The sequence below is a fragment of the Arachis stenosperma genome, chromosome 3 (genome assembly GCF_014773155.1).
Source record: "Arachis stenosperma cultivar V10309 chromosome 3, arast.V10309.gnm1.PFL2, whole genome shotgun sequence".
NCBI lineage: Eukaryota > Viridiplantae > Streptophyta > Magnoliopsida > Fabales > Fabaceae > Arachis > Arachis stenosperma.
In genome coordinates, this window is record NC_080379.1 from 14842142 (window position 1) to 14857122 (window position 14981).

Consider the following 14981-nt stretch of genomic DNA (forward strand, 5'->3'; position numbering starts at 1 on the left):
AAAAAATAAAATTTTAATAACAGTTTTACTAAATATTATTTTCTAAAAGTGGTCATCTAAAATTTTAAATTAATAATTATTCTTCAGATACTTACACAATAATACTTATTTCGTGTTATGTATTATAGTAAATTGAGTTTATGAACTGATTCAATTTATCATGTATTTTCTATAATAATAAATTAAATTGGATTGATTAGATTTATTAAAGAATTTAGTACAGATATAATTTTTCACTTGTTTTAATAAATTGAAATGGCCTAATTCGATTTATTTAGATATTTTATCTTATTAATAATTAAATTTATCTAATTTAATTTATATAGATATATTTAAAACAGATGTGTAATCAAATAATTTTATGTAGGACATCTGTCTAACTTTAATCTCTATTTATTAACGTAAATTATCTTTGAATTTATATCATGTTTTATTATTATAATTCAATGGCTAAATTAACATGAATGCTTTTTTTTTTCCAAAGATAGAAGACTCGAATCCGTGACCTCTTAATTGAATATGGGGAGACCTCTTAAAAAAAATTAACATGAATGCTATACCCCAAAGAAAATATAAAATGCAGGGTCTCTAAAAATTATAATCTTTATGTTGATAAATTTTATTTTTCTTAAAATTTTAATAATTTTTATTTATTTTTTTAATTTTGTGATCTTTACCCAACAAGAAAAATAAAGCTAAAAAATCAGAAAAGTAAAAAAATACATAAATAAATAATAAAAATTACTAAAATTTTAGAAAAAAATTTGTTAATACAAAAATTATAAAAAATAAATAAAAAATAATTAAAGATATATTTGTCTCTTTATAGAAAAATTTGGTTCTTCTTCTTAAATATTATAAAAAGATTTGGTCCTTCTTAATAATTTTAATATCAAAGGTCCATTTTAATAATTAAATTTTCTTAACGGTCCTTTACAATAATTTTCCCTTAAATTAATCCTTATAATTAAAATAAAAGGTCTGAATTTGAACTAATTTATCCACAGTTTATTATCTTAAAAAGTTTTTTTGGTAATTTTTTTAGAGACTAATATGTCTAAAATGTAAATTTTTAAAAGTTTTTTTATTATTTTATTTTTTATATGAAAAAAGTAATTGTGATTTATGTTAATATTATTATATTTTTGTATAATATACTAATATAAGAAATAATTGGTATAAGTAGAAATCTTAAGTATTAACTTTAAATAGGATAAACAATTAAATAAAAATCGTAGGTGATAATTCTCAAAAAATAAAATTATCTTTAAAAAAATTGTGACTAACGATTTTTATTGAGATGAATATTAAAAAAGTATATGGATATCAATAATTTCTTTTTAGAAGAATATCAAAATATTTAAATAATAAAAATAAAATATTATTCTAACATAGTTAGTAACTATTAGCAATTCATTTTTCATTTTTAATTTAGTACTTGTTTGGGCGTTATTATCTTGATAAAAAAAGATTTGAGATTTTTTTTATTTTTTAGCGTGTTTAGCAAATTTTTAGTAATAAAAGTAAAAGTATTAGAAAAATAAAAAAAAATATCTTTTTTGAGAAGTTGTAATTTACATCTTTTTTTAAAAGATATTTTTCCTTAAAAAAGGTATTTTTTATATAATAAATAAATAAAAAAGTACTTTTATATTGTTATACTCAAACATAATTGACTGATAAAAATATCTTTTTGTATGAGATATCCAAATATAAAATTACTTTTATTTTTTCATAAGATCTTTTAAAAAAATATAACTCGAAAAAAGATCTTTTTTTAGAATCTCACCCAAACAAGCCCTTAGAGTGGTCATACAACGCATGTTTTTTTTTCTATATATCTTTTTCTCTTGGTATTACCTTTCTAAACCATGACAGAAAGTGGAGAGAATTTAACTGATTTCGTTTCTTTGAGTAATAAAGAGAGTGACGATATAAGAAGAGGATATAAAGGGGCTATTCACAACTGCAATAATAGTTTGGTTGAAAGACTTTTTGCTGATAAATCATTTATAACCGGAACTATGGATGGGGGACTCAAAACAATCTGGGGAGAGACCAATAGGGTTTTAAGTAAAGGAGATTTATCACAATCAATTTCAATTTTTCTTCGATAACGAGTAGGATGTTATGAGAATTGAGAGAGACTCCCCATGCCTTTTCAAGGACTATGCTCTGTATGGCCAGCGCTGGAAAGAGGGGTGTGCATTGGAAAATAACTAATAAATGAGATACCAATATGGGCCCAAATTTGGGAGTTCCCGAAATATTTAAGATGCTGGATGTAACGACCCAATTTCTTGTACGTCATGATCATACTAGAAACTGAGCGCTACCAACTTGTCTTCCTAATTATTATCTATTATTTATCATATGAGCCTGATTCGTTGTTAAAAACGTAGTTAATTTGCGAGGTACTTTTTTTTTTGAAAACATTTGGATTAATAAACAGAATCATTCATAAGCAATTCACAAATAATAATAGATAAAATAGTTATAAACAACCACACATAAATACATCTCAAGCAGTTGATAATATTCCGTGATCCAGCTTTATTAGAACATAGACCGTTAGTTAAAACACCCCTAGATATAGCTAAATAATAACTATATACATATATATACATACAACATCCTAGGCCCTGACCTGTTCAAGAAGTCCCTAAGCTGGCGCCCAGGCTAGCCTAGACTCTATACTCATCTAGTCCCTCTAACCTACCAAAGCGAGGAAAAATACGTTCTAGGTATTCTAAACTCAAGTCAGGTGAACGTCACCAAAGGTAGGACATCATCTGCTATTCCTCTGCACGATCAGACATTGTCATAGGGCGTCCCTCTGGTATCTCATCAAGTAGCCACACAACGGGAGTCTCGTACACAGGATTTAGGTTAAAGTGTGCATACGAACGGGGTGTAGACGTTGGCTGGTTTCACAGTATATACATATAAACAGAGAACGATATTCACCATAGACTCAGAAAACTATCTAGAGCAGAATCCTCTTCTTGCGAACGGTCATCAGCGAACTACGGTAAGGTACTCTTACTTCCATCTGAAGGGGGAAGGGAGAGAGAAGGGGTAAGAACTGGGGAGTTCTTAGTAGGGTCGGGGTTATTAGTTAAGTTCATTAATTCTATGTTGTTTGGCAGATGAATAACAGAATATAGATGAGCAGTAAACAGAAGACAGATAAATTAAAAAAATAGAGACAACAGAAAGCAGGACACAAACAAAAGAATACAAAAAAATACAACACAAATACAAAGAATAGAATACAAACAAACAAAGCATACATTTACTCAACAATCATGACAGAGGAAATGCACAACCAAGTATGATGCATGTCTGTCCTATGCAGGCCATGAGCTCACGTGTCGGTTTACACCCTGCATCCCGACATTACCTAGGAACAAGTCCCAGATATGGCTTCCCTTTGTGTCCTTAGTGCATATGTGTCGGTGGTAAGAATACCACTCCTTCGTGACTACCGGCAGTCGGCGCAAAGCCCGACCCCATAATATACGCACAAGGGGAAACAGTGATCCTCAGTTCGTGGGCGTCCCCGAGATCAATTCACAACAATAAAACAGAGATCTTCAGTTCGTGGGTTATTCCCCGAGATCAATACACGATAACATAGTGATCTTCAGTTCGTGGGTTATACCCGAGATCAACATACAACGATTCATGGGTTATTCCCGTAACCGTGGATTTTTCCCGCTTATAAAACAAATAACAATTTATGGGTTTCCCCGAGATCAATGATCATTCAGTTCGTGGGTACTTCCCGAATTCAACCAATTATCAGTTCATGGGTGTCCCCCGTAGTTAAACAACTAACAGTTTGTGGGGTATTCCCGCCTTTTATCGTTTTTCGTTATCCTTTTTCAACCTCAACAAATCCACAAATCAATCTTCATTTCCTCTTTCCCTTTGAATCCTTAACACATATTCCTAAACCTTTCTTAACTTTCTCTTTATCTCTTTACTCTGCTCTAATTACTCTGTTTTCTGTATCTCTTTATTTTTCTCTGATTACTATTTCCTTTATATATATGTTACTCTTCTTCTCTTTATCTCTTTCCTCAACTCTGATTATTCTGTTCTCTGTGTTTCCCTACTCTGCTCTGATTTTCTCTGCTTAACATATATAGTTGAAGCTTATGTAAATTTCGGTATGAATAGTTAGCTTGTCCCAAGTATAGGTTCATTAAGTCTATACTGAAACAGTTTAACTTTTCATATAATACCTAACCCTAGTCGCAACTCAAGTACTATCTAAGTTGCCCTAATTCGTTCACTAATCTCTGTCTGTTTTCTGTCATTAAAACTTTACAGACTTTTTCTTTGACTTTTATCTTTTCTTCAACCTTTATCTTTTCTTTATCTTTTCATCACTAACATGTTATTACCACTCCCTAAGTGTTTTATGAAGGTAATTATGAGATTCTGTACTTAAAGTTGTCTTTCTAAAGCTTTTACAGAAAACTGCCTTTGCTGCATTATTTTATTATTTTTATTAAAATATTATTTTTAATTAAATATTATTATTTAATATTTTATTATTATTTATTATTTTATTATTAAATTTTCGAAAATTAACTCACTTTTACTTTTAACCTTTAAAATTCACTTTTTACCACCCGTAACTTTTAATATTTCTACTTTTACCACCCTAACTTTCAGAAATTACAAAATAACCCCTCAAACACCAAAATAATTACTTCCTTGCCCTTTTATGAATCAAAAAGGTGTTCTTCATTGTTCTTCACCACACTCAAAGTGTTCTTCGTGTTCTTCATAAATTCTTCAGATTCTTTCTCTGTTTTTACCCGTTTTTCAATCTTTTCAGTAACCGATTTTTACCAAAATTCATAATAAATTAGCAGCTACTAAAACCCCATATTTTCTACATGATTTCAACACAAATTGACCCTCAATTTAAGCTTAGGGTTTCGTTTTTCCAGCTGCCCAAGAACATGAACTTTAAAGCTTGAATTTCATCAAATTTCATCAAAATTTCACCAAATTTTCACCAAGAATCATTCATATATGCAACCAATTTTTAGCACAGACAAATAATACAACATTCACACATCTCAAACACAAATAATCAAGATTAATTTCGTGACACCCTACCTTGATTTGCTGCCTCAAATCCGGTTACTCTTTCAGGTGGTCCTTAAGCACTTTTTCTTCCTAAATCACATCAAGAACAACTTTAAATCCAAAAATCCTCAACTAACCAAATCTCACTCAGAATGTTAGGAAGTGATTTCTAACCTTATACTTTCTGGAAAGTCACGTTTCTTGGCCCTCAAGTCAAGTTAAGCATGATTCCTAAGGAAGAACATCAAGAAAACATATGTTTTGCATGGTTTTCCTTGAAAACCGAATTGAAAGGGGAAAGGAACAGCCATCTCACCTTATTTCCAGCCTTGATAAGTCACATGGTTATGTAGAGGAAGAAGAGAGGATCATTTTGGTGAAATCGGAGTTTTGATTTGAGTTTTAGTTCAGAAGAAATCAAGCTTTGAAGATTTATGAACCAAGAACTTTCTCTCCTTTTTCTCTTGGTGATTTTCGGCCACAATGAGCAAATGAGGCAGCCTTGGGGGTTTTGGGGGTGTAGGGTGAGTTGTGATTGGTTGGCTTGGAGGTGGATTAAAATAATATTAAAATATCTCTGGTGTACAACTACTAAAACTTGGTGTATCGGAACACTCGTAAAAACATCTCTAAAAATTATTTTCTGAGCTACTAGCATAAATGACACTAGTAACATATTTATTATGAGAATAAAACATGAATAATGAGGCCTTAGCATTGCTAAAGTCATCAGAGAGTGCTGGTGCTAAGCTACACCAGTAAACTGTGAACCCGGTTAAACCGATTTTCTGTTTTTAACTAAAACTGACCAGGTAACCTTATAATATCATTCAAGAAGCTTCTAATACTCATATAATGATGATATTACCCTATTATCTCTCTTTTCTCATGAATCGAGTCCGGTTCGTCAAACTGAGACTATTTACGGAAAACCGGATCAAAACTCCTAACCGATACGGTTCAAAAACTATGTTCTTCGTGACTGCGTTATCGAGTTTGACTCGGAAAAGGTTCTAGCTTAAAGATGACATAATGACAATGAGGATTGAGATACTTGATGATATATCAAAGGTTCTCCTTTTACTGATCCTCCGGAGTTCTCCGTATCTTTAGAAAAGATCTCACGTACTCGAAAATTAGGGTTGTTACACTGGAAGTTGCTCGAAAGCTTGGTGAAGGGCTTGGTAAGGTGATGGATGTGGGACTGTTTGATGTTAAAGGGAGAGAGACACGTATCATCAAAGTAAGGGGTGGTTATTAATGGAAATCAAGTTACAAAAGACTCTCTTAAGGTTAGTGGTCCTGACAAGTCTCCAATTGGAGTGACAGTTTGGTATGAAAGGCTAGGGATGGGGTGTACATATTCTGCAACTATAGGTCATGACCATAAAACATGTGTTGTGTTTTTGGAAGATATAAAAATAAATAGGATAAGATAGGAGAATAGGTTAGAACTGGTCAAATTGGTATAAAAGTAGAGACTAAAGAGAATGAAGGGAGAAATGGAGAAAAGAGTTTTCAAGCGGGCTAACCCCTTCGCAGAAAGAAACTGCTCGCAAACTGGCTGGTAGATAAATTTTTAAACTTGAGTGTCAAAGACAAAAAAAATACAATCCAGGAGTCAAGAGTTCTGTCAGGAACGAAAGATGTGATGAGAAAAAGAAGAATGATAGAAGTATAGAGTATGTTATGGTTATAAGCTCGAATCAAATTCAATTGGGAGGAACAAGTAGTTTCTAAACGAAGCATACTAACACAAGGGTCCTAACTGAAAACCGCATGCCAAGTACTCCTGCTTCTTAATATTCCGTCAAATGTTAAAAATTAAAACAGATGGCTAGATTAAACCATGAAAGGATAGAGATGCTATCCGGGACTAAAAAAAGGATGGAAGATAAATTGGAGATAGTTTTAGAATCATTAACTAGAGCAGTTGTTGGAGATATAGATCAAGAGACGGTGGAGGGTGCCAGTCATTCAGTGGCACCCAATGCACCATGAGAGTCCTAATGTGAATTGTCGAAGTTTGGAGAGACCTCTGACTGTCCATAGTCTTAAAGGGATATGCCAATCCCACTCTTTCGAGGTGGTGCCAATTTCGGATGGTAGAACGTAAAGTTAGATCATGCAGATATCAAAGTTTTATATTAGTGGACAAGAATGAAACATCAGGAGGAATGACTGTAACATGAAAAGATCATGTGGAGGTACACATTCTGTTTCAAAACTCTTTTCCATAATTACTTCGGTTAAAGATGAGAATAAGAATGTGAATTGGGGGTTGGTTAGAGTTTACTTGAGCACTAATGAGTTGATTCGAATCAATCAATTCGAAAAACTCTCTTCTCGACTTCAGCAATTTGAAGGTAGTTTTATCATCTTGGGTGACTTCAATGTAACTACAAATTATGGAGAAAATGAGAGAGGGAATATGAGGTCTGATGCCTTCATTAAAATTTTCAATCGTTTCATTGATGATAATCAATTGGTTGATCTTAAGATGATAGGACAGCGAATCACATGGTGAAATAAGAGGGCTGGGGAGGTATTAATTAGGGGGAGGCTTGATTTTTTATGGCTGGAATGACTTGAAGAGAGACTTGTATAAATGCGGTGGTAAGAAGATTATTAGAGAATTGTTTGGATCACGCTCCTCTCTTACTTGATTTGAATCCTTCAAAATGATATACCAAAAAAATTTTAAATTCCAAGATCAATAGTGTGAGATGGAGGATATAAGAGCACTGATAGCAGAAGTTTGGAGTATGAAAGTTAATGACTCACCTATGTACATTTTGGCACAGAAATTAAAGTATTGTAGGCACCGTCTAATGCAGTTGCAATAGCATAACAAATCCAACTCTAAGAAGGTAATTAAAGAATTAAATTTTAGGTTAGAACAGTTAAAGATAACGTGTTATTTTGGTGGCCAGAAGTGTTAAAGGTAGAAAAAAAATTGGAAGATGAGCTATCAAACCAGAGCGTATCTCACGAGATTGTCCATATAGAAAAAATCATGGAGAAGGTCAATCTCAACAATAAGGTTGAGGTAATCGTGAGACGAGTAAGTATGATTGATTTTTAACTACTTGACATAATATTGGAGTGTTGTGGAAATAAAGCGGAAAGTGAATTAGAGTAGAATCCCTTATGATAGTTGCCTAATTACAGATTAGTGAGAATCTAGGATAAAAATATTGAGATATGGAGTTTAGGATTGCTTAGTTGCATTTTCTCCTGCCTTATATTGTATTTATTTAGCATTTTTACCGTACTGAGAACTCATGCATCGGGAGTTCTCATTCCGTACATATCTATTATTTTTCAGATGCAGGTCCTGGTGCTCTACAGTGAGTTAGAGTTTGTCTGAAAGGCGACGAGTTTATTCTGATTCTATTTTGTACTTTATTTAGCATCTCTTCCCTTATTTTGGAAAATCTTTAATGATATATGTGCATATATTTCTTTTGAAACTTGCCTATAGAGGCCTTGATGTATATTTTGAAAGAGATAGAAAATGCTATTGTCAACTGATTTTTTAATTTATATCTGTAACCTTAGCTAACCTCAACTTCGCAGGTCGTGACTAACGGCTATTATACTTATGTTTACATATATCCTGTCTTTATTCTATTCGTCCCACAATGTTTTATTATGTTTCTGTTTTTTAAATGCATTTTATCTTTTTCTTCGTCGATACGTGAGTGTTTCTGATCGCAATTTTATTTTACTCATTTTTAGACTTGTCGTTTAATATTTCCTTTCAATTATATATATGTATTATAAATCCACCTTGAGTCGTACCACATTATTATCATTGAGTTATGACTCGAGCATAAGGAATTGAATATTAGGGTGTTACATTATCAAAAGAAGAAAATTTTTGAAAGAAAAATCAAGATGTAAATGGCTGAAAGAAGGGGATAACAACATAAAGTTCTTTTATCAGAAGATCCAAGCTAGAAACTGAAAAAAAAAAATATGAGGACTAGTTCGGCACGATGGTGAGATGGTTTCAGATCCATAAAATATTACTCTGGTGGCTGAAAATTATTTTAAGAAAATATTTTCATCAACTAACCCATTAGAACATGGTAACATATTCAACGATTTCAGTCCTCTGGTTACAGCTTTCATGAACCAGAGGTTAATAAGATCAATCTCTATGGAGGAAACCAAGAGATCCACTTTCAGCGTTTGTCTTCAAAGTGCTCCAAGTGAGGATGGCTTCACAACACGATTTTTTCAGTTTTATCGAGATATTGTGGATGATGATATTTTTAAGGTAGTTCGTAACTTATTTGGTAGAGGTAAAATTTTCAAGGTGTTTAATCATATACACAAATTTACTTTATCCCTAAAATCTCGGATGCTAGAGACATGTCATAGGTCATATCTATTAGCTTATTCTCAGTTTTTTATAAGATTATTTCCAAAATTCTGGCACATAGACTTCAGGAGTTTATGAATAATTCAATAAGTTAAAACCAAAGTGCATTTTTAAAGGGTAGATTAATTTCTGACAATATTCTAATTGCTCATGAATGTATGCACTACCTTAAAACTAAGAGGTGCGGATTGGAATCTGAAATAGCTATTAAATTGGATATAAGTAAAGTATATGATAGAGTTGAGTGGAGTTTTTTATGGTTCATCATAGAGAGAATGGATTTTAAAACCAGATGAATTTCTTGGATCAGAGAACTAGTCACTACTATTTCTTACTCTGTTCTTATGGAAGATCAATCTTATGATTTTTTTAAGCCAACAAAGGGTATCCGGCAAGGAAATTTCTTGCCACTTTTTCTATTTCTATTCAGTGCAGAAGGATTATCCTATCTATTACACAAGGCAAAGCGAAATAGGTCCATTCAGGGGATTTAGATTCATAGAAGATATCTCCAACAGTCAATCATATTCTCTTTGCTGATGACTCTATCTTATTTGGGAAGGCTAATTAGGAATCATGTAACAATATCCAATCTCTACTCAATGAATATAAGATACTTAGCGAACAGAAAGTTAACCTCCACAAATCAGCAATCTTTTTCAGTCAAAACACCCTACTCACCAGAAGATAATAGCTAGCAAAGTTACTTAACATAGAGTATATAGGAGCCTAAGATGAATATATAGGCCTTTCATCTATTATTAAGAGGTCTAAAAGGACTACATTTGGTGTAATAAAGGATAAAGTTCAGAAAAGAGTTCAAACTTGGAAGAGGAATCTGTTATCAGTAGGTGACAAACATGTTTTAGTCAGAGCTGTCAAAAAAGCTATTCCAATATATATGCTTTCATGTTTCAAGGTTTCAGATTCTTTAGTGGAAGACATACACAGAAATCTAAGACAGTTTTGGTGGGGTCAAAAGAGAATAAAGAGAAGAATGGCTTAAGTTAGTTGGGATTGTATGACCAGACCCAAAAAAAAGGTGGATTAGGATTCAAGGATCTTAGAGCCCAGAACCTTGTTTTCCTGGATAAATAATTTTGGCGAATTACTACTAAGTCTAATTCGTTACTTGCGCGTATGCTAAAAAAAATACTATAGATACACTAACCCCCTTTTGGTAGATAAAGGAAACCAACCTTTTTGGGGTTGACAAAGTATACTGGAGAGAAAAAAAGTCATAGAAAAGGGTATGAGATGGAATATAGGATCTGACACAAATGTTCGTATCTAGGAGGACATATGGTTACCCTTAGGGGTGGCAAAGCGAGCCGCCCCGCCCCAACCCACCCCGCCCCGCCCCAACCCACCCCTCCCCGCTAATGCCCGCCCCGCCAACTAAAATGGGTTCAAAATGTTAGCACACCCCACTTTATGGCAGATTGGCGGGTTGGCGGGTTGGGCCACTTGACTTTTTTTAAAAAAAAAATAAAATTCATTAAAATTAATCAAAAAATAATAATTAAAATAAAAAAATAGTCAAATTATAATATAATTTTTTTACTATTTTTTTAATTTTTAACTTCAATAAAATTGTTCAAAATAATATTTGTCAATAGAATCATCTTTATTTTAAAAAACAAGTCACATAATTTGAGCACATATACGAAATTATAAAATAAAATAAATAAAGTTAATAACGAAAAGAAGAATAAAAACAAAAAATGAAAAAAAGGTGTTTAAAAATTCTATAATTATTAATTTTATAATAGTAATCACTCTTTTATTTAATAAAAAAAAGAAAAATAAAAATCTTCGACCCGACGGACCGGCCTGCCCCACCCCGCTAAAACCTGCCAATTTGGCGGTGCGAGTTTGGCGGATTTTTTTAATTTGGCGGGTTTCAAATCCTAGCCCGACCCGCCTTTTTTAGCAGGTTTAGCGGATCGGCCCGACGGGCTCGACCCGTTTTGTCACCCCTAGTTACCCTTACCCTACCCTTTTAGACTCAGTAACAATAACAATCCAGTAACAAATATCAATTGGGTACATGATTTACTTACAGTGGATGAAATATGGAATAAAGAAGAAGCTTGAATGGGTATGGAACAAGAAGAAGCAGTACGATGTGGCTTCGAGGTACTGGATGGCTTATGATTTTTTTTCACGCGCTAATTGAGCACCACGGCGATGACAAATTCAACGCTCTGAAAATTAATTTAGGGGTTAAAATTACCATCGAAAGTAAAAAAAATTTTGTGGAGAGTAGTCCATAAAAATTACCTGTACTCAATTTGATTAACCAGATATTCTCAGATACTTCAGCAATGTGCCCAAGATGCAGAAATGAGAATAAAACAATCGTTCACGCCTTAGTGCAGTGTAGTCTCGCTCCTGAGATTTGGTCTTCCTCTCTTTTTGTGAATGCAATAATACAAAATGGAACTATGGAATTTGTAGTCTGGTGGTAAACGGCAAGTAGAGGCATTGAAAGAAGATAATCTTCTATGACCCTCATTGCATCTCTGTGTTGGACATTGTAGAAAGCGAGAAATTTGGAGGTTTTCGAAGGTGAGAAGCTGGCGGCAGTAGTAATTATAAAAACAATAAGAAAGCTCCAATAAAAAATAACTCAAGTTATAAAGCATGTTATTTGTGAATCCCATTCTCTTCGGTTAGTTTTTTTTTTGTTAGTATTTAGTGTTTACCAAAATAAAAAATCTTCTTTTTCTTTTGTCTTTGTCCGTATAATAAATCGTATATTTTTTTTTACAAAGCAATGCAATTATATCTTTAAAAAATGAAAATATTAGCAACCCATTTCATATAAACAACAATCGTAACAACTACAAATTATTTTAAAAAGTGATGTTTGTGTTTCCAGTCTATTTTTTAATAATAATAATAATAATAATAATAATAATAATAATAATAATAATCTCACCTTACTACTCTTCTTTTTCAGAAAATAATAAGAACAAAAATGAGAGTCTTTAATTATAAATTCACAATAAATAATATATTAATGAAATACTTTTGAATTTTTTATACATGTACTTTGTTCTCACTTTTAAATAAAAATATTTTAATCTCTTAACTGCATGAGGAAAAAATATTTAACTATGAATTTAGGGCTTCTTCTTTATAGAATCTCGCTAAAAATTTTAAATACAAAAAGTAGACAACAACAACTCCTGATAGAAATATAACTATATTTTTTCTTGTTACCTCATTGATAATGTAATTCAAAAAAAAGTACAAAACTATTATAGTTTTCAAGATACCAATTTTCGTTTTTATTTTAAAGAAATATAAGTTGGGTGAAATAAAAAAATATTAAATGACTATTAAATTTTATTATTTTTAATTATTAATTAATTATTAATATTTAAAAATATAAATTAAAAGTATATTGTTTAATAATTAAACTAAAAGAATTAAATTGATAACTAAAAATAATGGTAAAAAATAATAAATTTAGATAATTTCTACATAAATAAATTAATTGGGCTTTAAATTTACGCAATTGTAACTTTTTGAAACAGATTACATCTTTATCCTGTTTTAATTCTATGTAAACTACTACAAGGTATAGTAGTTTATAATTTGCACGTAATCCGCTACATGGTAGCATGGATTACGTTGAATTTCGTGCCATGCAGAAATCATTAGAGGATGTCGTGGTTTCTGAAGAACTTGGATCATGCATAAATCACTATAGGGTCTAGCAGTTTATGAAAAAATATTGATTAGTGTAATTTACTGCACCCTATAGCGAATTATGTATCCATGGATTCTCTATATATATAAATGGAAGGTAATTATGAAGAAGCAGAGTGTCATTTTTACAATGGATACTGAGGAGAGTTTCATAGCTATAGTGCATTGCTCTGGAAAAATTCAAAAAATCAAAAGGCACGGTTTAAGTTTAGTGATAGGGACCCACAGAGTGTCGTTACCCGGTCATCGAATATCTTGTCAGAGCTAAAAATTAGTATATTGCAAAAGTTTGGGGTGTGTGGGATTAACTCGGTGAAAAAATTGTTTTACAATATTCCTATTACTGTTGTGTCAACTGGCGTGAAGTATGACACATTTGTAATGGGATCCAACAAAGATATGCAGGTTTTATTTCATTGTCTGCGAAGTTTTTTAGTAGTAAGAATACACGAGTTGTATGCAAAGTTGGAATATGGTATCGACAGTTCTGGGACATAAGCTCCGAATCCTCAGTTGACTGTGTTGGGGACTTGGGGTCCTTTCTACCTCGATGCCTGTGGCTGCACCTACTTGTCCATTGGTTGAACCTTCATCTATTGTAGTTGAGATGGCTAGTTCACCTCGTCTGATTTCTGATTTTGCATGTGAGGGTGAACCGGATCGAGTTGAAAATGCGACGCGAGATGATGATTTGGACGAAAAACCTGTTGACATACTTGGGGACAATGATGAGGATACTCAAAGCAATTCACCTATATAATATGGCCCATCAAGTTCTAACACACAGCAACATCCTCCACATTTCTCAATCTTGAACTTGGAAGCCATTGGCCAACAGCCAGATGTAGATCCTATCTTTGGGGTAAAAAATTACATGATGGAACTGCTCCTATGAAATTTCAGATTGGCCAATCTTTCTAAAGTAAAAAGGAAGTTGTGTTCAACATAAAGGATTATAGCATTTGTCATGGAGTTGAGTACAGGATATTAGAGTCAGATAATTTTAAGTACCATGGAAAATACAAGGAGTTCGGTAAAGGTTGCACGTGGTTGATTTGCATCACACTTTGGCAACGAAAGGATACCTAAGAGGTTAGAAGGTACAACGAGCCTGACACTTGTTTGGCTACATCGATTTCAAGCGATTACCGACAGTTTGATTATCATGTCATTTGTGCAAGAGTCTTTCCGTTAGTCAGAGCAGATGCTGCAGTTATGATAAAGGTTTGGCAGTAAGCTACAGAAACAACCTATGAATTCAGGCCTACTTACAGGAGTGTTTGGCTAAAAAAGCAGAAGGCAGTAGCACAAATCTATGAAGATTGGGAAGAGTCTTATGGCAAGTTGTTCCGTTGGATGCTTGGTGTGCAATCCACCATAGAAAGAACCATTGCACTGTTGAAGATTTCTTCGGTTAGAGTTGGTGATCAGGTTAATGAATCTACCGTGTACTTGTGAAATGTGTGTGTTTGTCAAGATATCACCTCTTAATGAATACGTTCACCATGGCTCATCCAACCAGAACCAATGAGTGTTCAGTCTAACCAAGTGATACAAACCAACCCTTTTCAAACAAAGTATAATATGCTCATGTAGAAGCATATTCTGTTGCCTTTGAATGCTGTAAATACACCATCATATGATAAAAATAACCCCACCAAATAAATTTTAAAACACAAGCCTAAATAATAAATTATTACTAAAAATGTCTTAATCCAGTGCAAAAATACATAGCTATTATCTAACTAAGCTTTTAAAAGTG

General features: G+C 32.6%; 1 long non-coding RNA gene across 1 annotated transcript; it reads right to left on the reverse strand.

Moving 5' to 3' along the window:
• Positions 1-2553: 2553 nt before the first annotated feature.
• On the reverse strand, positions 2554-5598 carry LOC130970044 (uncharacterized). Its single transcript, XR_009081989.1, has 4 exons — positions 5426-5598; positions 5284-5340; positions 5140-5199; positions 2554-3052 (listed from the first exon to the last, which is right to left on the reverse strand). It is a non-coding gene; the product is annotated as an uncharacterized LOC130970044 (long non-coding RNA).
• Positions 5599-14981: the final 9383 nt, after the last annotated feature.